Here is a 23,736-nt window from a genome sequence, read left to right as displayed (position 1 = left end):
CTAAAGGGTTAAAATACTTTCCGAATGTGGTTTTGAATACCTTGAGGGGTGCAGTTTTCAAAATGGGGTGATTTATGGGGACTTTCTAATATATAAGGCCCTCAAAGCCACTTCACAACTGAACTGGTCTGTGAAAAAATGGCCTATTGAAATTTTATTGAAAATATGAGAAATTTCTGCTAAAGTTCTAAGCCTCTTAACGTCCTAGAAAAATAAAAGTACGTGAAAAAAAATGATGCAAGCATAAAGTAGACATATGGGGGATGTTAACTAGTAACTATTTTGTGTGGTATTACTATCTGTTTTACAAGCTAATACATTTAAATTTAGAAAAATGCTAATTTTTGCTAAAATTTTACGTTTTTCACAAATAAATATTGAATTTATCGACCAAATTTTTTCACTAACCTAAAGTACAATATGTCACGAGAAAACAATCTCAGAATCGCTTGGATAGGTAAAAACGTTCCGGAGTTATTACCACATAAAGTGACACGTCAGATTTGAAAAAATCATCTGTGTCCACAAGGTCAAAACAGGCTGTGTCCTAAAGGGGTTAAGTACTGGCGTTTAAATTGATTCTCTGGGTTTTACAAAAACAAGTAAATCGAAAGTGGCATTTCGATTTACTGTGGCAGCAATTTAGTTCCCATAAAAGCTACAAGAAAATTGCTGTTTGTTTGCATCTAGCATGTCTGTGACAAAATATTTTTACATAGAACTCAATGTACATATTCCTTGTAACATGGCCTTGCTGGATCTAAACACACAGTCCTGTCCCAGAAACTGAAGTCCATGACATCTGCTCTTAGAGGAAACAATTTACCGCAGCAGTAATATATCCTGGGCTCATTTAAATTAAAGGGGTTATTCAGTGCCATAAAATGCTATTGCAATAATAAACTATCCTGAAATAAGGTTACTAATATACTTCATGTTCTCGTTGTGCGCCGATTTCAAGTATTAAAATTAGGGACATGGTCCAGGAAGTTCAATACTTCTTTACGTTTTGATGATGCGCCGACACCAACCCACGTAATCGAGAAAGCTCTCTCCTCCCCTGTGTCGGCGCATCATCAAAGCTCGTGACCGCAAGGCGACTGGCACTGCGAGGATGCTGAGAAAGTTAGCCAGCCCCATTCTACCACAATGCTGTCTTGTTTCAATGCGCATTGTTCAGGCAGCTCTGGGAACAATGACAGCTGCAAATGTGGACATGTGCAGAGTGGCGGGTGGGCGTGACTTCAGGAGCTGATGGAAAATTGCAAGTCCCTCCCAAAATACAGCAGGTTCAAAGCAGCACTATCATTATACCGGAGCGCGGTGAGATATAAAAAAATATGATTTCTTGCAGGCAGAGTAAATTTTGAAATCTGTAGTGCTGATTACACAAATTTGTGGGTTTTTTTTTGTTCATTTTATGGTCCCCGGATAACTCCTTTAACTGTATTTGTACAAACCCAGAGAACCCAATGAAAATGGAATAAAGTCTTAGCTGACTAGTAAAAAAGCATAAAGTGTCAGTCAATGAGGGGTTTACATTATAAAGAAACTTGTACAGAATTGATCAGATTTGCATTTTTGAATAACAAACAGCATCTGTTTTTATTAAATTATTCGACTAGAAGCAGCTGGGAGCTAAAGACAAAGTGATGGGGTAAAAACAAACATGTTTGAAGCTTTGACACAAAATTAGGATTAGGTGTCTATTATATTTTACTCCCTAAAATACGGTACTCCAGAATCTTGCTTCATCTGTACGCATGGAGAATTGACTGGGCCTATATAAGGGATTCTTCGTCTTATCCAGCAAGATGCTTCTTAATTATATCCTTTTATTTTCGAGAGCTCCAATAATTATCTGTGTCTGTCATTATCAGGTATTTAAGAAGGTTGGAATTAGGAGCCAAATACGTTAAAATGTTGTGCTTCGGAAAAACAATTAATACCTACATATAATTTGCTGGAAAACCTGGAAAGCCAATACGTGACATCTTTAAAATTAGTAGACAATTTCTAATGAAGGTTTTCCTCTAAAATGTACAGTCACGCCAGGGTCAGTATAGGAAGTTTTATGATGTACAATACAACTGAAATTTGATAGTGACAGCTCCAGACAATCAATTGCCCTGGACAATGTATCATAGCAGTAAATGTAAAACCTGTCTCCAAACATAATTGCTCGGTAAAAGCAAAAGGAGATATCATCGTTTGTGGAAATTGCTCATTATAATGGCATTGACAGCAGGAAATAAATAACAATAAAACTAACCACATGCTATATTTTTGGAGCTCATTGTAATAAACAACGAAAATCTTAAATCATCAGGTGCTTAAAGGGGTTGTATAGTGCAAACACTATTGGAAAGCAACCTTCAATGGTTTAGGGCATGACCAGACGTGGCGTATTTCTTCCGCAACTGTCCGCATCAAGGCCGCACAGAATCTGTGTTGCAGATTCTGTTGCGGCTCTGCCCAAAATGGGCATTAAATTGATGCGGACTAGCCGTTGCGTATTGAGGTGAAGTACTTCCCTTTTCTCTATCAGTGCAGGATAGGGAGAAGGGACAGCACTTTCCCTAGTGAAAGTAAAAGAATTTCATACTTACCGGCCGTTGTCTTGGTGACGCGTCCCTCTTTCGGCATCCAGCCCGACCTCCCTGGATGACGCGGCATTCCATGTGACCGCTGCAGCCTGTGATTGGCTGCAGCCGTCACTTAGACTGAAACGTCATCCTGGGAAGCCGGAATGGAGGAAGAAGCAGGGAGTTCTCGGTAAGTATGAACTTCTATTTTTTTTACAAGTTGATGTATCTTGTGATCGGAAGTCACTGTCCAGGATGCAGAAACAGTTACTGCCGATTGCTTAACTCTTTCAGCACCCTGGACAGTGACTATTTACTGACGTCGCCTAGCAACGCTCCCGTAATTACGGGAGCCCCATTGACTTCCTCAGTCTGGCTGTAGACCTAGAAATACATAGGTCCAGCCAGAATGAAGAAATGTCAGGTTAAAAAAACAATACACTCCGCAGCACACATAACATCTACATAACATCTGCGGACTTCATTGCGGAATTTTTAATCTCCATTGAAGTCAATGGAGAAATTCCGCAATGAGTCCGCAACCAGTCCGCCACTTGTCCGCAACAACCATTGTATACTGCGGACACCAAATTCCTCACCGCAGCCTGTGCTCCGCAGCGGAATTGTCCGCAACGTGCAAACGAACCCTACTAAAAAGCTGAGGAAGGCAATGGAAAAACGGGTCCGCTGCGGATTTCCGCTGCGGAGTGTCCGCAGCGGAATTCCAGAGCAATTTCGCCACGTCTGGCCATGCCCTTAAGGAAAAACTGCAAACCAAGTGCAAACACATGTACTGGTTATAATGAATGCCACACATTAGAATCTCTCACCCTTCTGCCATTTTATCAAACACTAAGGGGGGAATTTATTAAGAGTGGCGTTTCATATGCCAGTCTTAATATAAAGAAAAGTTGGAGAAAGATGTGCCATATTTATTATAATGTGTCACATCTTTCAGCCGGCTGTGTGCCAGAATTGTAGCGCGACTACCACGGCCATGTGCCATGCATAGCCTACAAGGTCCTGACGTTGTCTGGCTTCAGTACATTGTATTAGCCACGTGATGCTAAGAGGACTTTTTATTTTACTTTTAAAAATTTATTTGTCTGTTGCGAGCGGTAGTCCAATTGGGGGAGCAAGGTATAGATCCCACCACTGGCCTCTACTTTGCTACAAAAGTATTTCTACGCTAGCTCCACCCTAAGTTTTCTGGGGTCAGTTATAATAAATGTAACTGGGCGATGTGGCCCCACCACTTTTGTGATGCCATACCCCCCTTTTTGCAAAGTGGCGAGGACGGTGTAAAAAGGCAAAAACTTATGGGTCCTTTTGCGACTTTTCTACGCTATAAAGCTGGCATAGAAAGTTTAATAAATCCCCCCTAAGGCCCCATGCACACAAACATGCTTTTGCAGCCGCAATTCCCCCGAAAATCCACGGGAGAATTGTGGCCCCATTCATTCCTATGGGGCCATGCACACGACCGTGGTTTCCACAATCTGTGCATGGCCCAGGAGCCCGGACCGCAGAAAGAATGGGCATGTCTTATTACGGCCATGTTCTGCGGTCCCGGCTCATAGCAAATAATGGCCGCGGCCATGTGCACGGCCCGCGATTTGTGGGCGGCTTGCGGGTGACACTCCATCTCCGGCCGACCCGAAAATCACGGCCGGGCACATGGCTACGGTGGTATGCATGAGGCTTAAGTCTCTACATACCACGTTTATGGATAAGATATTTAAAGGGTAACTAAACTTTTAAAATACTTTTGACATGTCATAATGACATGTCAGAAGTTTTGATCGGTTTGGGTCTGAGCACTGAGACCCCACCACGGACTCATAGACTTTCCATTGATTGATTTTTTTTTTAATTTTTTTTTATTCAATACAATATAAAATTCCATACAAGTAAGGAATAAAGAAAATACAATTATACACATATTTTTACATTTTCCCCCTACTCCCACCCCCACCCTCTCAAGACCGATCTTGGTTAACGGAAAAAAAAAAAAAAGAACAAAAATTCTTACCACTCCCCCCAATAGGTTTTACAGTGTTTGCCTTGATTATAGATTTTCTCATATTTCATTATAATTTTCACATTATTTACCCAAGCATTAAACTCCGGTGGGGAGCTAGATATCCATTTTCTAACTATTAGTAATTTTGCAATAAATAATAGTTTTATTAATCCACATTTTTTTTCCTTAGAAATATTTAATTTGGAATCATCACCCAGCAATACCAGTTGAGGTTGAAACACTATATCTGGATCTATTTTTTCCAAAATGTTTTTAAAAAAATTCTATCCCAGTAATCAGCAATCTTAATACAATTCCATAACATGTGCAAATAGTTTGCTTCCGCTGCACCACATCTGGGGCAGTTAGAAGCTTTATTAATCGAGAACTTACTCAAAAGGGCTGGCATATAGTAAAGCCTATGTATCAAATTGAACTGAATAAGCTGATGGTTCATGCTTATCGATACTTTACAAATATTTTGAAATATTATGTTTCAATCAACAACACAATCGTTATTCAATTCCTTCTCCCATTTTATAACACAATTAAATTTTATTTTCCTTGACTTTATTTCCATCAGGGATTTATACAACCTGGAGAGAGGTTTTTTTTCACATTTGTATTTTCTCAGTTTTTTGTAAAAGTCATCCATATGGTCTTTATTGAGAGGATTGCCATCTTTAAATTTATCAAATGCGTGCTTTAATTGAATATAGGAGAATGTTTCCTTCTCCGTCAAGTCAAAATCAACTGATAATTTTTCCCATGTTTTGATTTTTCCTTCTTCCATTATATCTAGTAAATATCTAATCCCTCTAAGTTTTAACAATGGTAACTCTGGGATAGCCTTACATTCTTCTATATTAAGATTGTGCCATAACGGGGAAAAGGATAAAAAACCATTTCGACCAGTCATATTTCTTAAACTATTCCAGCATTCATGCAGGAGTTGTGCTGTCAACACGTTTTCCATAACTCCAGATTTTAATTGACCAGATTCTAACACCTCATAAATATCTGAAAAGCGGCCTTTAATGTTAGTGATCAACCATTGTAAGAACTCGGCCTTATCCCATTCTTGTATGTATTGTAATTGTGCTGCTAAGTAATATACTCTAATATCTGGAAATGCTAGTCCTCCTTGTTCTCTTGAAGGACATAAGTAGTCTAGCTTAATCCGAACTCTCTTCCTTCCCCAAATCAGGTTATTAAAGATAGTTATGATTTTCTTAAAATATTTATGTTGTATCCACACCGGGGTAACCCCAAAAACACATAAAAGTTTGGGGATCAGCACTGTTTTAATCAAGACAATTTTATCGGCTTTTGATATTGGCAATTCGATCCATATTCTTATTTTTTTTTCCATTTCGTTTATAAGGGGAAGCAAATTATAATCCAAAAATTCTTTTATATTATTTGAAATTTCTATACCCAAATATCTAAAGCTTTCTCCTGGATATGTGATTCTAATTTTTGTTTGTAGTACTAAATCGCTTTTATCTAGTGGCATTAATATGGATTTTTCCCAATTGATCTTTAGACCAGAATAGAATCCAAATCTTTGAATAATAGATATAACATAATCCAATTTTTCTTCCGGGTTCGTAAAAAAAAAAAAAAGGTCGTCAGCATATAAGATAATTTTATCCTCTTCCCCCCTAGCCCCAAATTCTATTGATTGATTGATTGATTGATTGATTGATTGATTGATTGAAGATTTCCTACTATTTCATCCTCAGCACCATACTTTTTTGGATATAACCAGTTATACAGTACCGACCAAAGCTTATGTGCTGCAATAAAGTGCTACAAATAAACCGAATATGTAGAAGCATCTCAAGGCGTGCTGCATCAAACAAAATCAAAAATTGTTGTTTTGTATTCTTTAACTTTCCTATTGACAAACCTTGCCTTGTAATGACACTTCAGATATGGCTTTAATGAAAATGAGATGCCAGAAGTCAATGACAGATTGAGTGTATTTTAATCTATTTTTACCTAAGGGAAACATCTAAACCTCACGCAGCATTTTAGTTTCTGTTCTACAGTTTATTCTGAATGGAAATTCTTTAGCAACTGGAATGGTCCGAAACAAAAAAGATGAAATATATACATGTCTCTCTGTGTCCGTAATAGACTAAATAGATCTGATTGGAATACTACCATATGTAATAGTACTGAAGTCTGTATAATGTGTTCAGGACTGCATTTAAAGTTGTGCTGCCATAGGCACTGAAGCGGCTGCTGCCCTCATGTTACCCACACATACTTATTGCCCCTCTGCCGCTTTCAAATTATTTATTTATGAAAAATGCTGTTTTTGATTATCCAGTTTAAGTATCTTGATTAGAAGAATCATAGTGTAATCTCCTACATAAATATAATGTACTGACATATTTAATCTTTATATATGTAATCTCCTGCATGCCAAGCTTACAATGGATGTCATCCTCCCAGTTTTTATTAAGTCTTCTGTTGATTGGCTAACATTCTATTCACGGGCGTAACTAAGGAGGATGGTGAGGCATGTGCCCCCGAGTGCTAGGTGCCAAGGGGGCTCCAACAAGCCACTCTTTCTTCACCAGGATACACAGATACAGGGCTAGGATAGCAAAGGGCTAGGGAATAATCTAAATTACAATTTACTATTAATCTAATATAATGTTGTTATTGGAATCACTCCCCATTAGTTGCTGAAATGATTCAATTCTGAAATTGATGATGTTTTGTTTGCAACTCAACTCTACAGACTGCCTTAAACTGCATTTGCTCAGAGATAAGTAGAAAAGATGATAATTAGAATTTGATCATTTCTCAAGTAATGGCAGTAATTATGATAATCTAGTCTTATTTATTTAATGTGTTTTACATCTAACACTTTAATTTATAGTCTATTGTCCTAGGATTGGAGCTCTGTTTCTCTCATAAGGAGTCCTGAATCATCTGCTCCTATTGTACAGATAATAGAAAAACTGAGCAAAAGCCCCATAATATAATGTGGTCATTGTGAATCGATAATAATCCAACCAAGAAGAAATCAAGACCATATATTGAAAAAAATATGTAGAAAATACTTTATTAGTGAGCCATAAAATACATAAACATTAATTTAAAAAACAAGAAGCACAAAGCCCTCACAGGGATAAATGGAGCCTGAAAAACTGAGCAGTGGATGATCCAGGTAAATGCACAGTGTCAAGGGCCTTCAGAAGGATTGAAAATACACTTGTTCGCACATATATAATTAGTATCCAAAAGTAATAGTGAACTGCTGGTAACAAATGAACATTGCAATAAACCTGTATATATGATAATAAAATATGATTGAAATGGAATGTATACATACACATATAGATAATGATGATATGATATAAGAGGGACCAAGACCGAACCACCACTGCTGACCCGACATGCGTTTCACTGAGGCTTGTCAGGGAGTTGTCGTCTTACTCACAAACAACCCCTTAAATACCCTCTCCTTACTAACCCCAAGGGTTACATAAGTAGTATGATTGCTGCATTCTATCAAAATGTAGTGCATGAGAGCTGAACTGGTTGTCAACTGCCGAGAACACATGCCAACGGAGTCCTATCATGTACTTACAACAAAGCCCATCCACCACGTGGGCCACCAATGTCAGGGTCCGGGAGTACATGGGGGCGGCACCAGGCATCACACCTGTGTGCTCTGGGACTCAACACGAGTGGAGTTACGCAACATGGGTATGCATCTTCACTGTAGACTTCACTGTAGACTAAGCCTCAAATCGTGAGGCTAATCCCGTGCCCAGCGGGGATTCGCCAGCAATGTCACACACATACATAAGCAGAGTGTGGCGTAACATAGCAACCAGGTGGGCGAGATGCCATTGCGGTCGGAGTCACTCCAAAACAGGATCAAAGATTAACTATATATTAGAAGAATTAGACAGTCTCAAAGGTGATAAAAACTTAGCAAATGTGAAGTGCAACAAAAGTGCAAAACATTGGGAAAAGTGCAAAAGATTATAGGATAGAGTCCACTATAACAGCTGATGAAAAAAAGTATATATATCTGAAATATATAAACATATATTAGTGACAAAGCATACCGAAGAAAAGTGTGTAAAATAGACCAAAACCTACTCATATATATAACATAAGTAAGCATTAGAAATATGCAAAAAAAAGTGCAAGAAATATAATGCATATTATAATAATGATAAAATAATAAATGTATAAATTTATAAAAATATGTGTGAAAATTGGTGAAGGTGCATGAATATACGGTATGTGCAAATAACAATATTAAAAAAGTATAAAGACAACCTACCACAATTGTGAATAAGAAATAATATATGTGTATTTGTCATTGCAAGGATTAGCGCCATAAACACATACGCAAAACTATATTACAATGAGGGGAAAAAAACAAAAAAAGAAATAAAAAATAATGGGGATGCAAACGGAAGATAAGGTTTCCGTTTGCCTTTCCGTTGAAGGGTTCCCCCGACGGAAAGTTCAGACGGAACCCCTCAACGGAAAGACACACTGATGTGAACAAGCCCTAAAATACTGAACCCCTGGCCCCCACTCGATGCTACATACTGACACTGAATTTATACAGATCCCATTGAGTATTGCGTTTTATGTGTTATTTTGGTGCCTAGAGACTGTGGCTGCATGCTATACAGTATTTTAGTACATAATAAATTTAGCTTATAGTTTTATTGCAATTTTTTGCTTTTGATGCATTATTATTCCATTGACTTTACTTTGCTTGCATCTTTCTAGTATAGAAATAGTTCTATGGACATTTTCTGTAATCGTTTATTAAGTAATAAATGCCCCCAGAAAACATGCTTAATTATTCGACAGTAGCCACATGCTCAATGCCCAGGGTCTATTATATGTGAATAAAGCCTAAAAGCGTATATTTACTAAATCCATTATTTATGAGGTTATTTATTATCCTACGGTTCTCGATTGACCTCAACGTACCTGTGTATATAAGTGTATAACGTTTAAAACATGCTTATAACATAAAGCCTGGGCTGACATGTAGTGGTCTTGTGTAGTTGTTTTCTGCACAGTGGACAGATATTACATTTGAGTGAATGGGAAATTATAAATTCTTCTTTTTCATACACAGTAAAAGGCCATGTTTGCAAGCTTTGATGCAGTCTTTGATACATCTTTTAATTATTTTGATAAAAATAAGAGACTTATAAGGCTAAATTGTCTATGGGAAAAACCCCTGGTGTATACACCGACATGCAAATAGACTTTGATGGCCAAATATATGCCAAAAGGGTGTCCACTTGGCATATGTTTGGGTGCTGTAAGTCAGGATACAGCAACTCCACCATTGCACTTTTCAATACAACTGTATAAGAAAAAGTATACTGGAAGGTATACAATTTTTTAATGGCAGACGTATGTATCTGTATACGCGTACAGTTTCTGCCAAACGTAATCCTGAACGTTGTGTGAAAGTCTGATGTTTATACTTTCCCCAACCCTAATCTCAGTTAAAAATCATATAGAAATATGCTATTAATATATGCTACTTTTTTTTATTTTGGTTGGTATATTACGCAATTAGGCCTTGAGAAAGCCTCTGGAGGACATGAAACGGCCATAGGCCGACTTCTATGCGCTTGTCTCCTGTTTTTACTTGCCTCCACACTAGATAAAAACAAAGTTTCTTCGCTTTGTTATTACATTAGGATTTGACACTTTATATGTATACACCAACTAAGCAGAAGCTATAGGACCACAGATATCAGAAGCACAGACAGGGCCGGCCTTTGGGGTGTGTGACCTGTGCCATTGCACAGGGCACATCACTCCTTCAGGTGGAAGTGGGAGCTGCGCTGGCTCCCTCCTCCTGCTAGTGTTTCTAAGGCGCCTGGGCACAGCAACTCTGCATCTTCCTTTCCTCCTGGGCGCCCCTTCTCTGCATTGGCGTAACTACCGCTGCAGCAGCCATAGCGGCTGCTAGGGGCCCGCTGTGGCTGCTACATCGGTAGTGACGCCACAATCAATAGTATCTGCATCCTTAGGATGCAGATACCATTGAAACCTATGGCAGTGCAGAGAGGTATCTCCCTGCTCTGCTATTTACTAAGCTACAGGCCATCAGGAGCAGGGACAGGATCCCTGCGCAGGCCAGCGTGATGACATCACTGGATCATGCCGGCCTACGCAAGGATCCCGTTGTGGAGCAGCTCAGTTTGTCGCAGGAACGAGGCCCAGGTGAGTAACATTTTTTTGTTTTATTTGTTTGGGGGGCTGTATGGCACTATCTACAAGGGGAAGTGGGGGGCTTACAAGGGGAAGTGGCGGGCTGTATGGCACTGTCTACAAGGTGGATGTGGGTGGATGAATGGCACTATCTACAAGGCTGAGGTGGGGGCACTGTCTACAAGGGGGAGGTGGGGGGCTGTATGGCACTAACTACAAGGGGGAGCTGGGGGGCTGTATGGCACTATCTGCAGGGGTCTGTATGGCAGAATCTACAGGGGGGCAGTATGGCACACTCTACAGAGGGGCACTATCTACAATGGGGGCTGTGTGTGGCACCCAGAGGAGGGGGGACAATATGCTGTGGGAGTGGCACTAAGGGGGCATTATACTGTGTGGGGGCCACTAAGTGGACATTATACTTTGTAGGGGCACTACAGGGGGAATATACTTTGTGTGGCACTTAGGGGGCATTATACTGTGTGGGCACATTTAGAGGACAAAATGTTGTGTCCTTAAAGGTGTTATAATATATTATATTATTACCAGTGGCGTAACTACCACAGTAGCAGCAGTAGCAGCTGCTACGGGGCCCGGGGCATGGGGGGGTCCGTGTCGCCCTGACAGTCAGGCACATTACATTATGTGCCACTGCCAGGCCTGGAGGCACGGGCCCCCTCATGCCTAGTAGTAGCATCACGAGTCACGACACTAACATTACACTAGGCATCCGGGGGGGGGGCCGGTGACAGCCGCGGGGGGGGGGGGATCCGGGGGCCCGGTGATATTCACTGCACACTGTGCACTCCACGGATAGTCCTCCCACACACAGTGGAAGAGGACGTGGTAGGAGGAGCGCTCAGGCAGGGGAGAGGACAGGGGGCGGAGCTAAACGACCGACGCGAGACTTCGGGCGGAGGATAGTACAGTCAGGAGCAAAGGACTGCCAGAGTAAAGTCAGGACTGCCGGAGTACTAGCATCCCATAGGACGGGCGGAGGACGTGCAGACTGCAGAGGGCAGGTACATGATGTACATCAAATAAAAAAGTTCATGGGAGAAGGGAAAAGTTTTTAGGTAGAAAAATCTGCCTCATAATTCCTTCCGGAATTTTGAGGCATATTTTGAACACTTCCCGCGTTTTTGTTGCGTTTTTTTGTGACGTTTTTCGGCCGTGGGCAGAAAAACGCAGCAAAAAATGCATTTTCTGCCTGCCATTGTTGTCAATGGGAAGTCGGAGACAGAAACGCCCGAAGAAAGGGCATTAGGCTATGTTTACACAGAGTATTTTGACGAGTTTTTTGACGCGGAAACCGCGTCGCAAAACTCGTCACAAACGGACAGAAAATGCCTCCCATTGATTTCATGCCCTATCTTCGGGTGTTTACACCTCTGACCTCCCATTGACTTCAATGGGAGGCAGAGAAAGCGTATTTCGCAGTGTTTTATGCCCGCGGGCCAAAAAAGCTGCAAGAATCGGCGTGCAGGCAGAGGAAAATCTGCCTTAAACTTCCAAACGGAATTTTGAGGCAGATATTCCTCCTGCAAAAAACTCTGTGTGAACATAGCCTAACGCTTCTTTTTCCTGCAGGCGTTTTTTATGGTTTTCAATGGGAGGCACTTTCTGACGTTTTTTGCCACGGTTTTCGCGTAAAAATACTCAGTGTGAACTCCCCCTAACACAGTGGAGTAACTACCGCTATAGCAGCCGTAGCTGCTGCTACAGGGCCCGCGGCATGAGGGGGCCCGTGTCGCCCGCCGGCACGGGCCCCCACCATGGCCAGAGGCTCCGCTAGCTGCCGATATCTACAGAGGGGGCTGTATGGCGTTATCTACAGGGGGGACTGTATGGCGCTATCTACAGAGGGGGCTGTATGGCGCTATCTACAGAGGGGGCTGTATGGCGCTATCTACAGGGGGGACTGTATGGCGCTATCTACAGGGTGGACTGTATGGCGCTATCTACAGAGGGGGCTGTATGGCGCTATCTACAGAGGGGGCTGTATGGCGTTATCTACAGGGGGGGCTGTAAAAAAGGCACTATCTACTAGGGGGGGGGGTTGTTTTGACACCCAGGGGAGGGGGGGCCCCAGTCAAAAGTTTGCTATGGGGCCCAGCCTTTCCTAGTTACGCCCCTGATTATTACATATTATTATTATACTGTATAGGGCAGCTATGGGGGCATTATACCGTATGGGGAGCACTAAAGGGGCATCATACTGTGTGGAGGGCACTAAAGGGGCATTATACTGTATGGGAGCACTTAGGGGACATTATACTGTGTGGGGGGCACTTTAGGGGGAATTATACTGTGTGGTGGCACTATAGAGGGCATTATACTGTGGGTGGGATAATACTTTTTATGGGGCATTTTTTTATGAATGGGTGTAGTGCCGAAAGAAAATTTTGCATGGGGCATCATCTATCCTAAGGCCGGCCTTCCACAGATATCCGTAGTATATTGCCACAGTGTGGAGTAGTGCCAACCGTTAACTCTTTCATGTGTTTGGAACATTACTCAAACACACTACCGTTGTCCTATGTAAGCACAACCAAAACAGTGTCAGTTTGTAACCAGAAAGTACATTACTTCCATCTCATGCCTAGGAACAGTTAACTAGCATTGTTGTCAAGGCTTAGTGATTTTTATCTTTAATTTGTTTTTAGCAAGCTAAAGAATAGAAGAAGTAAAAAAACAAACGAACTCTCCCTCAGTTGGTCACAATAGATGTGCTTTTAAATATGGATTCTTTTTTCTGTTTAGAATTGAAATATTTTATTCAAATGTCAACATGTCACTCATCAAAGGTACAGTTCTGTTTGATAAGAAACTGCAGTGTGCTGATACAACGGAAATCTTGGCATTCACTATCTCGGTGCCTTTGTGTTCATTTGTGCGTGTGATGACCACATCCACATCCATTAATAAGAATAATTCAGAATTCATATATGCATGTATTGCCAATGGTGGGTGTAAATTTTTTTAGATATTTTATTCAAAGTTTATATGCAAAAAGTGTCAAAGTATAAAGTCTAAAAATAATGGAAATGTTTCCGTGTAAATTCAGTGCTGTAAAAATTTATTTGTCTACTTCCAGGTGTTCTCTTTTACTGCTCATACTGTTTTATTGCTGAGACTGTGTTCACGTGTGGCGGGTTGTAAAAAAAAACAAAACACAACATGGGAATATAGCCTAAATGGTTTCGGTAAACAAAATGTTATATTAGACAAAGGAAAAGATGAGTAAGAAAACTAAGTATCATTCACATGAGCATATTTTATGTCCGTATTAGTCCCGTATTTAAGATATAGCCTATAAATAATTTCAATTAACACAAGATTGTTTGAAAAAAGATAAAATATCCTTTATTGTTAACATATATAAGACAAAACAGATTAAAAATTAACAAAGAAACATGCAGTGCAACATCAAAGTGTCCTACAAGGCAGGAAGCATATGGGTATAAAAAGAGATATGAATATGAACCACAAGGGAATAATATCAAAATACATGCAGCATTATAGTGGGCAAAAATCTCCATGCATGTAATTGAGACTGGCCCAAGAAAGATGTGAGGTAATCATTAAAAATAGAATATTTTTTTTGTATGATATAAGGAACCTCTAATAAGGATGTATGATTAAAGATGACCAGAACTATGTAAGTGGCAAAGTAAGCAGAGTTACTTACCCAGTGGCGTAACTACCGCTATAGCAGCCGTAGCGGCTGCTACGGGGCCCGCAGCATGAGGGGGCCTGTCCCACCCGCCGGCACGGGTCCCCCCTATGGCCGGAGGCTCCGCTAGCAGCCACTATGGCTGCTACAGTGCGACGCCACTGAAGGGGTTGTTCCTACAAAAGACATACATCCCCTATCCACAGGATAGGGGATACATGTGGGATCGCTAGGACGCCCAGCGATAAGGAGAACGGGCGACCGAAAGTCCCCCGAAGTTCTCCATGACAAACCTTGGACTTCCGGGGTCTGTCGAAAGCTCCATTTAAATGACTTATGCACAGGTCGCGCTTGTGCGCATGCGTGACCAGCACTCCTTTCATTTTTATTCAACTGCGCAGACCCTGGAAGTCAGAGGTTTGTCATGGAGAACTTTGGGGGCCTTTCAGTCCCCGGTTCTCCTTATCGCTGCTAGCGATCACACATGTATCCCCTATCCACAGGATACATCTCTTTTGTAGGACAAACTATAGGTCTTTTTTTTGGGGGGGTGGGGGGGGGTCTATATGGCGTTATCTACAGGGGGGCTGTATGGTGTTATCTAGAGGGGGCTGTATAGCGTAATCTACAGCGGGGGCTGTATGGTGTTATCTACAAAAGGGGGCTGTATGGCGTTATCTACAGGGGGACTCTGTATGGCGTTATCTACAGAGGGGGCTGTGTGGCGTTATCTACAGGGGGGCTGTATGGTGTTATCTACAAAGGGGGCTGTATGGCGTTATCTACAGTGGGGACTCTGTATGGCGTTATCTACAGAGGGGGCCGTACGGCGTTATCTACAGGGGGGCTGTATGGTGTTATCTACAGGGGGGGCTGTATGGTGTTATCTACAGGGGGGCTGTATGGTGTTATCTACAGGGGGGGCTGTATGGTGTTATCTACAGGGGGGGCTGTATAGCGTAATCTACAGGGGGGGCTGTATGGTGTAATCTGCAGGGGGTTCTGTATGGCGTTATCTACAGGGGGGTTGTATGGCGTTATCTACAGGGGGGTCTGTATGGCGTTATCTACAGGGGGGTTTGTATGGCGTTATCTACAGGGGCTGTATGGCGTTATCTAGAGGGGGTGCTGTATGGCGTTATCTACAGGGGGGTTTTATGGCGTTATCTACAGGGGGTTGGATGGCGTTATCCACAGGGGGCTGTATGGCGTTATCTGCAGGGGGGGGCAGTATGGCGTTATATACAGGGGGAGCTGTATGGCGTTATCTACAGAGGGGATTTGGGGCTGTATGCCGTTATCTACAGGGGGCTGTATGGCGTTATCTACAGGGGGATGTGTATGGCGCTATCTACAGTGGGCTGTGTGGTGCTATCTATAGGGGTCGCTGTGTGGCGGAATCTATAGGGAGGCACTATCTACAAGGGTGGGTTGTGTGATACCCAGGGGAGGTGGGCCCCCAGTCAAAAGTTTGCTATGGGGCCCAGTCTTTCCTAGTTACGCCCCTGTACTTACCCATATTGTTGCTCCTGCACTGTAGACCCACCAGCCCGACGCGTGTTTTAGCGAAATGCCTTCGTCCAGGTGTGGTGTCTCTCCAGCGGAAGCTGCTATTTATATAGTCATCGTCCAATCATGTGAAAGAGGTATAGAGTGTCGAACTAGTAAAAGGATAACCTCTATATGGCGTCATACGCCGAGTACGAAGATGTCCAGCGATGTACTTCCGGTGTTGTGTCATCAGGAGGGGCCAGAGAGAGAGCAACGAGGACGTTACTCAGGCTCCGCCCATCGAGATGGAGACTTGAGACCGCAAGACATCACGGACACTCCCCCCTAGTGCCTAAGCGCTCAGCTTATCCCTAGTTAGTGAAAGTAATTAAGATCCAGAACATGATTGGACGAACACAATGAAAAAAGAACATAGTCCCGTATTTAGAATATCCTGAATGTGGCAGTAATTTTTTTATATCCATATTTAAAATAAGCAGCACGTTGTAGCGAGCGTGCGGGAGACCCGAGAGTGGAGGGGAAAGGTGTAGATCCACAAAATGTTGGCCGGTTGGGCTCTCTGTGTGGATAACGGTTGCTAACAGGCCTTCCCACAAATGATGAGGATGATGACAGTATTTTCCCCCGGGGCACTCCCTTGTGACAGACTCCTGCCTGATGGCAGTTGAGGTGCCCTTGGTGTTAGGTACAATTAAAGACAGGAGGCTGTGGTGACAGTTGAACAGGCTAGCTTGCGGCACACACTTTAGTTTCTAAAATGGCAGTTTCAAACTTCCACATGAAATGGAGGCACAATTTCTTGTAATAAACACAGTCTTTTCAATACAATAAAGCATCAGGAGTAGGAGTGGGCAACTCTCTTTCTCTCTGCTTCTCTTCTGATACTACCCTTGGTAATTCTAGGGCATAGCTGACACCATAGTAAGTGGGACCATATAATATCTGTCCAGTTCTGCAATTCTCTGTATTACCTGTAATGGCTCCTGGCTTGTACTACTTCTGCCTCTAATGGGTAGTCAGGGATAATAGTATGAAGGATGAGACTAACCAACATTTATGGTGGTGTTGTTCAAAGTCCAAATAATTGATTATTGTTACTCTTAGTTTCTCTTATAAGAATTCCTTCTTTCAAGGCTGTTCTCTTTCTGCCAGCTTCTCTATAGCCTGGTGTTATAGGCAGCCTGTTGTTATAGGGATCCTATGATGGTTGGACCCAGGAACAACTTCTCTCTTCTGTTAACTGAACCGGTTCCAACCAGGGGCATTGCTAGGGTCTTAAAAGATCAGGGGCACAAGCCCTGAGACATATATTAACCCCCCCCCACAAAAAAGAAATACATTTTTTACATATATATCGGAGATAGCGTATCTACAAGACTAAGGCTCCTATAGCTACACCTCTGGATATAATTGGATGCATTGTCTCAGCAGACCGTATCATACATGATAGGCTTAGATACATGGCCCCAGCAGACAGTATCACACATGATAGACTTTAGGGCTCATTCAGACGAGCGTGATTCTCGTCCGTGTGCTGTGCGTTGAAACAATGCACAGCACACGGCCCCATTGATTTCAATGGGGCTATTCACACATGCGTGGGTTTTCACACAGCGAATGTCCGTTGCGTGAAACTCACATGTCCTATATTGGTGCATTTTCACGCACCTAGCTGCACATTGAAGTCAATGGGTGTGTGAAAACCACGGACAGCACACGGACGACATCCGTGTGCTGTCCGTGTTTCATGCATTAATTACACTGAAAAAAAGTGCTTGCAAGTGCGTGAAAAACACATGCCACACACAAAGCACACTGATGCAAAATGCAACGCACACAGACAGATTTACGCACGTAAATCTGTGACGCTCGTGTGAATGTAGCCTTAGATACAGGGCCCCAGCAGTAAGTATCCTTGTACTAAATCTCAGGAGCAAATTTGGCATTTCTGGGGCCCCAAGCAAAGTTATGTCTTGGGGATCTAATCAAAGACACCTGTAGAGAGTGACCCACACAATGCCCCCGGTATATATTGTCACAACCCCCCTGTATGGTTCCACACACAGTCCCCCTGCCATATATCCTCTTTGTAGACTGTGCCATGCAGTCCCCTGTAGGTAGTCCCACATACCCTCCTTGTGTCAGCAGACAGTATCATACATGATAGACTTAGATACATGGCCCCAGCAGACAGTATCACACATCATAGTCTTAGATACATGGCCTGGCAGACAGTATCACAAATGATAGGCTTAGATACATGGACCAGCAGACAGTATCACACATGATAGACTTAGGTACAGTTCCCCAGCAGTAAGTTTCCTTGTACTAACATATGTTCACCCCCCAAAAAAAAATGTGTGTGCATGTATGTATGTATACACACATATATATATATATATATATATATATAGAGAAAGATATAGAGCACAGTAACGGCACCAGGACTTCAAGGTAGATGAAAGCAAAAGTGGATTTATTTCACCTCAACACAGCAACGTTTCGGTTCAACAGGAACCTTTCTCAAGCCATATAGCATTTATAGCATTGGAGTGCTGTGTTCATCTACTCTGGACTGTATATATATATATATATATATATATATATATATATATATATATGTATGTATATATATATATATATATATATATATATGTATATATATATATATATATATATATATATGTGTATGTGTAGACAGCATATCTAAAGCACTACGACCCTATAACTTATAACTATTGATAGGATTAGATACATTGGTTGAGCAGACAGTATCACACATGATAAAATTAGATATAGGGCCCAGCTTGCTGACATTTCGACTCCAACGCTGGACCCAGGGAAGGTAAGAATAATAATTGCTTTGCTTTTGTATGTGTTACTAATTTTTTTGACAGGTTCGGTTGTTGGACTATGTCGAATTCGAGGACTACTTAAATTATGGCTTTTTTATTCTCAATAAAATGGTTAATGAGGGTTGTGTGGATTTTTTATTTAAATAAAATATTTTATCTATGTCCTTGTATTTTTTTAGTGTTCAATATTTTTATTAAGTTTGCAATGAAACAAAGGAAAAACAAAAAATAAATTTTGAAAAACAGTCACCTCAACAACCAACATATCATCGTAGCGAGACAAACAAGATAGCATAGTCACAAAGAATAAGGATGCATTAATATGACAGAGAAGAGAACCAATACATCGTCACAAGCAACTCACATTTCAAGCATGTATATCGCGTAATATGATTCAGTGTCTCATGAACATCAATAAGCTGGAAATACATGTAAACATAAGTATATGCGTACCTTTTGTGTAAATAAAATAATAATATAATAGTAGAAAAGGAAATGTAGGGAGAAGAAGAGAGAGGAAGGCAAAAAGGGAGACAGCAGGAGGTTACAATTAAATGGATAAGTAACGTTTCCATGGAGCCCAAGTCTTGTCGAATTGATCCTGTCTATCTAGAAGTTGACTGTGAAGTTGATCGATAATCATTATCCATGACATTTTATTTTTAACTAATTCCATAGGGATCGTGATTGTACGCCAAGATCTAGCAATAGCCAATTTGGCTGCCAACAGGACATATCGAATCAATCGTTTGAGATGTCCAGACATCGGGGGCAATGAACCATTAAGTAAGGCAATAGAGGCATCTATTGGTATTGAACTGTTGGTTAGAGCCCTGATAAAGTCAAATATCTCTACCCAAAAGTTAACCACTATAGGACAATCCCACCAAATATGGAGGAGGGTACCCTCATTCCCACAATGTCTAAAGCAACCCGAATCATAAGAAGGATACATAACCTGGAGGGAACCATGTACCATTGAAGCAGAACCTTGTATCCAGCTTCAATCAAGGAAGTGTTAATTGACAATTTAGATACCTGGAACGCCATATCACGCCATTGATTAAGATCTATCTCCCTCCCAAGCTCCGACTCCCATCTAGTCATATAAGATAATTTAGTTCTGGGAGCAACTAGCCCTGAATCAATAGAGAATATCTTACCTCTAAAAAGAGGGAATAAGCATAGCCTCTCTAGGGTAGTCACAGTGGTCATATCCTCAAACTTAGCCTTCAATGAGAGTAAAAAATGTTGGAGCTGACGATATCTGAAGAATTCAGAACCAGGGAGGGAGTGGACTTCTCTGAAAAACTCCAGGTTCCTCATATCACGCCCTACAAAAAAAATCTCTAATCCTATAAAATCCTTTGTCTACCCACCACTGGAATGTTCGCAATTCCGGAGGGAAGTCAGGATTACAACATATGGTTGCCAATGGAGCATGTGGTGACTTTAAACAATACCTACCAGCAAGGGCGTCCCACAATCCAAGCATTTGTGATAATATTGGTGACATTATTGGGGATCTATCCTGAGGACGGAGCCACAATATAGTCTCAAGCGGTATATTCGCGCACGCAACACTCTCCAGTTGCACCTATTGAGGACAATACGGTTTCATATAAATATCCGTCATTTGTGCCAATCGAGCTGAGTGATGGTAGTGTAGAAGATGCGGGAACCCCAATCCCCCCGCCACCCTGGCAGTGTACATCGTTCTTTTAAGAATATGGGATCTTTTGTTACCCCAAATGAATCTCATTATTTTGGACTGTAAAACCTGTATATGCTTACAAGGAATTCTAATCAGAAAAGATAGAGTAATCTAGGCAAAAGGGTCATTTTGACCGAAGCAATTCTACCAAACCATGACAATGGGTATTGAGACCAAGCATGAAGATCAGTTTCTATTAGTTTATAGAGAGGTAAATAATTAGACTTGTAGAGGGTATCCACTGAAGGTGTAAGCTTGATTCCCAAATAAGTGAGGGAGTGGGACGCCCATTTAAAGTCAAAATTTAATTGTAATAACTTTACTAATCTATCTGGAAAGGACAAATTTAAGGCCACAGATTTATGATTATTGACCCTAACACCCGATATGTCTCCAAAATGGGAAAGGATATGGAAAAGGTTGGAGAGTGTAGCAAGAGGGGAGGTCACAAATAGAGATGAGCGAACTTATCAAAAGTTCGGTTCGGCTAGTTCGCCGAATTTCCCGAAAAAGTTAGATTCGGACCGAACTAGTTCGGACCGAACCTGTAATTTCCGTGCGCCGAGCATGCTACTGTCCAGGGTGCTGATAGAGTTAACGGGCTGCACTAACTCTTTCAGCAACCTTGAGAGTACATGCTCGGCGCGCGGAAAATAAAATTTTTACGTAATTAAAAAAATAATAATAATACGCTCATACTTACTTTCCTCCTGTCCGGCCTCCAGCGATGACGTTTCATCCAAGTCGCCGCTGCAGCCAATCACAGGCTGTAGTGGCAGTCACGCACGTCAGGATGATGTCAGAAGGCCGGCCTCCAGGGATGACGCTTCATCTCACGTGACCGCCTCTGCAGCCAATCACAGGCTGCAGCGCACTCTACACTACACTACATGAGCAGTAAGAAGAAAAATGACGGGACCGTTCAAATCTTCGTGGGAACGTCTTAGGTGAGTTTATTTATGTATGTATGTTTGCATGTATACTAAAAACACCCCGGATGGGAATGTGCACCAAGTCTCATGGAAATGACCATATGTTATGACAAGATGACAGCATAAGACATACTAGTAAAATAGCCAGAAGATCCAATATCTAGAATGATCAACTTTAAACGGCAAGATATCACTCAATATTTATGCAAAAGTACATCAAAGTCTATCACAGTCTAAATAGATCGTCATTTACCTGAAGTGGACATGGTAAAGAAACACACTCCGATCCAAGGACCACCTCGACGCGCGTTTCGCTTCCTTCGTCAGGAGGTGAGGTATGCCTAATGATTCCCCTCTTAAGTACACCTCCAAATGAGGTGATGTTAAGCGGCGCATGACAGGTCACGCACATCCCCACGCGTCAGACCATCCGCGTCACGGCCGGAAGTTCGTACCTGTAAACCAGGACTCGTTCTCAGACCTAAAGACAACTTCCGGTCCGACGCATGAGAGATCACGCGACCCGCATGCGCACCCATCAAGTACCCAACAGGTGAAGCAGGAAGCATACTATCATTAGGGGAAAGTGTCATAAATCATTCCGGTCCCTGAAACTATCAAAAACTATCAATGATGCCTATGTACGTGCACATGAAAATAAACCGGACTACATCGAAAATATCCTTAATATGCCTAACATTAAATGCCAGAATTAGATTACTCAAAAAATAAATAGATAAATAAATATATACATGACTGACCACAAATATCATCCTTATATTAAAATTCTATGAAATTCATTAGTTGCAATGTATCATACACATAATGATTAAATGTGATTAAACGTAATATACAAAATCCAACACAAAATATCATGTGCATTAAAACCCCCCCATAAGAAAATAAACTAAGAGGACCAAAAAACGGACCCGAACCTTAATTATATTTGACAATTATAAATATAAAGTGCACAATAATAGGTTGTTGGATTCATAGATGCTGATCCCAAACGGAAACCCGTAACCAAAGATCACGGGTATCGACCAGGATGAGCAGCACGGATCCAAAAATGAAGTGAAATAAAATTACATTACACTACATACACATAAATTTATAAATATATAGTGTTCACAGTAAAATGAATCACATTTAAGATTAAATTAATAATATAATAACAAACACATTTTTACATACATATCCCCCACAGTGATAAACATTAATTATATATATATATATATATATATATATATATATATATATATATCAGAATCCACTCAAAAAATATAATATAAATATAACCATAAATTTAAAGGCAGTAAATATCAATAAATCAATAAATAAATATCCAATTAGTGTACGTACACATTAAAACTTCCATAACAAAATGTATTATTTAATGGCATGCATACATGTTTACACATTCTACATATCTTACATACATATAAATATATTATTAATATGACCACTCATACAAATATAAAACCACACACATATAATTCATACAGATACATCCATGTATTATATTCATATCTTCGCATCTTCCAGCTTATATGATCATCGGCACTAATCCATATATACCGGTTTATTTTCTCGGTATCACTCTCCGCAGGAATCCATTATATCGACACTAACAGCAAAATTAAAAACAGCATTAGTCTTAAACATAGCAATTACAGAAAAGATGCAAAACTTTGGGATTCGTTCAGGCCCCTAGGGGACATTGTGTCCAAAGTAACAATCCATTTAATTTCCTTTCTCATTAAATTCTTCCCAATATCCCCCCCCCCCCCCCCCCCGCGGTTCCCAGCATAAATCCGGACAATGCCCTTAACTTTCAAGAGTCTCCAATTACTATCATGGAACTCCTTGAAGTGCCTTGCAAGAGGCTTACTTCTGTCACCAAAAAGGGTATCATCAAATCAATTGTGTCTATGTTGAATTCCCTTAATGTCCCTAATGTGTTCCATTTTCCGTGTTTTTAGATCCCTTGAGGTCATTCCTATATATATCTTGTTACAGGGACAGCGTGCGTGGTAGATGACATTCCTAGTATTGCAGTTAACAAAGTGTACAATTTTATAAACCTTGGTGCGATCTGAGCCAAAAAATGAGTCAGTTATCTCCATACTTTGACAGGCTCCACATTTAGCACATGACACGTTGCCCCATTTGGGCCCCCTTGATCCAAAAATATATTTATTGAATGAG

This window comes from Rhinoderma darwinii, chromosome 3, assembly GCF_050947455.1.
Source record: "Rhinoderma darwinii isolate aRhiDar2 chromosome 3, aRhiDar2.hap1, whole genome shotgun sequence".
Lineage (NCBI taxonomy): Eukaryota > Metazoa > Chordata > Amphibia > Anura > Rhinodermatidae > Rhinoderma > Rhinoderma darwinii.
The sequence above is the reverse complement of the archived record's forward strand: the minus strand, read 5'-3'. Positions refer to the sequence as shown.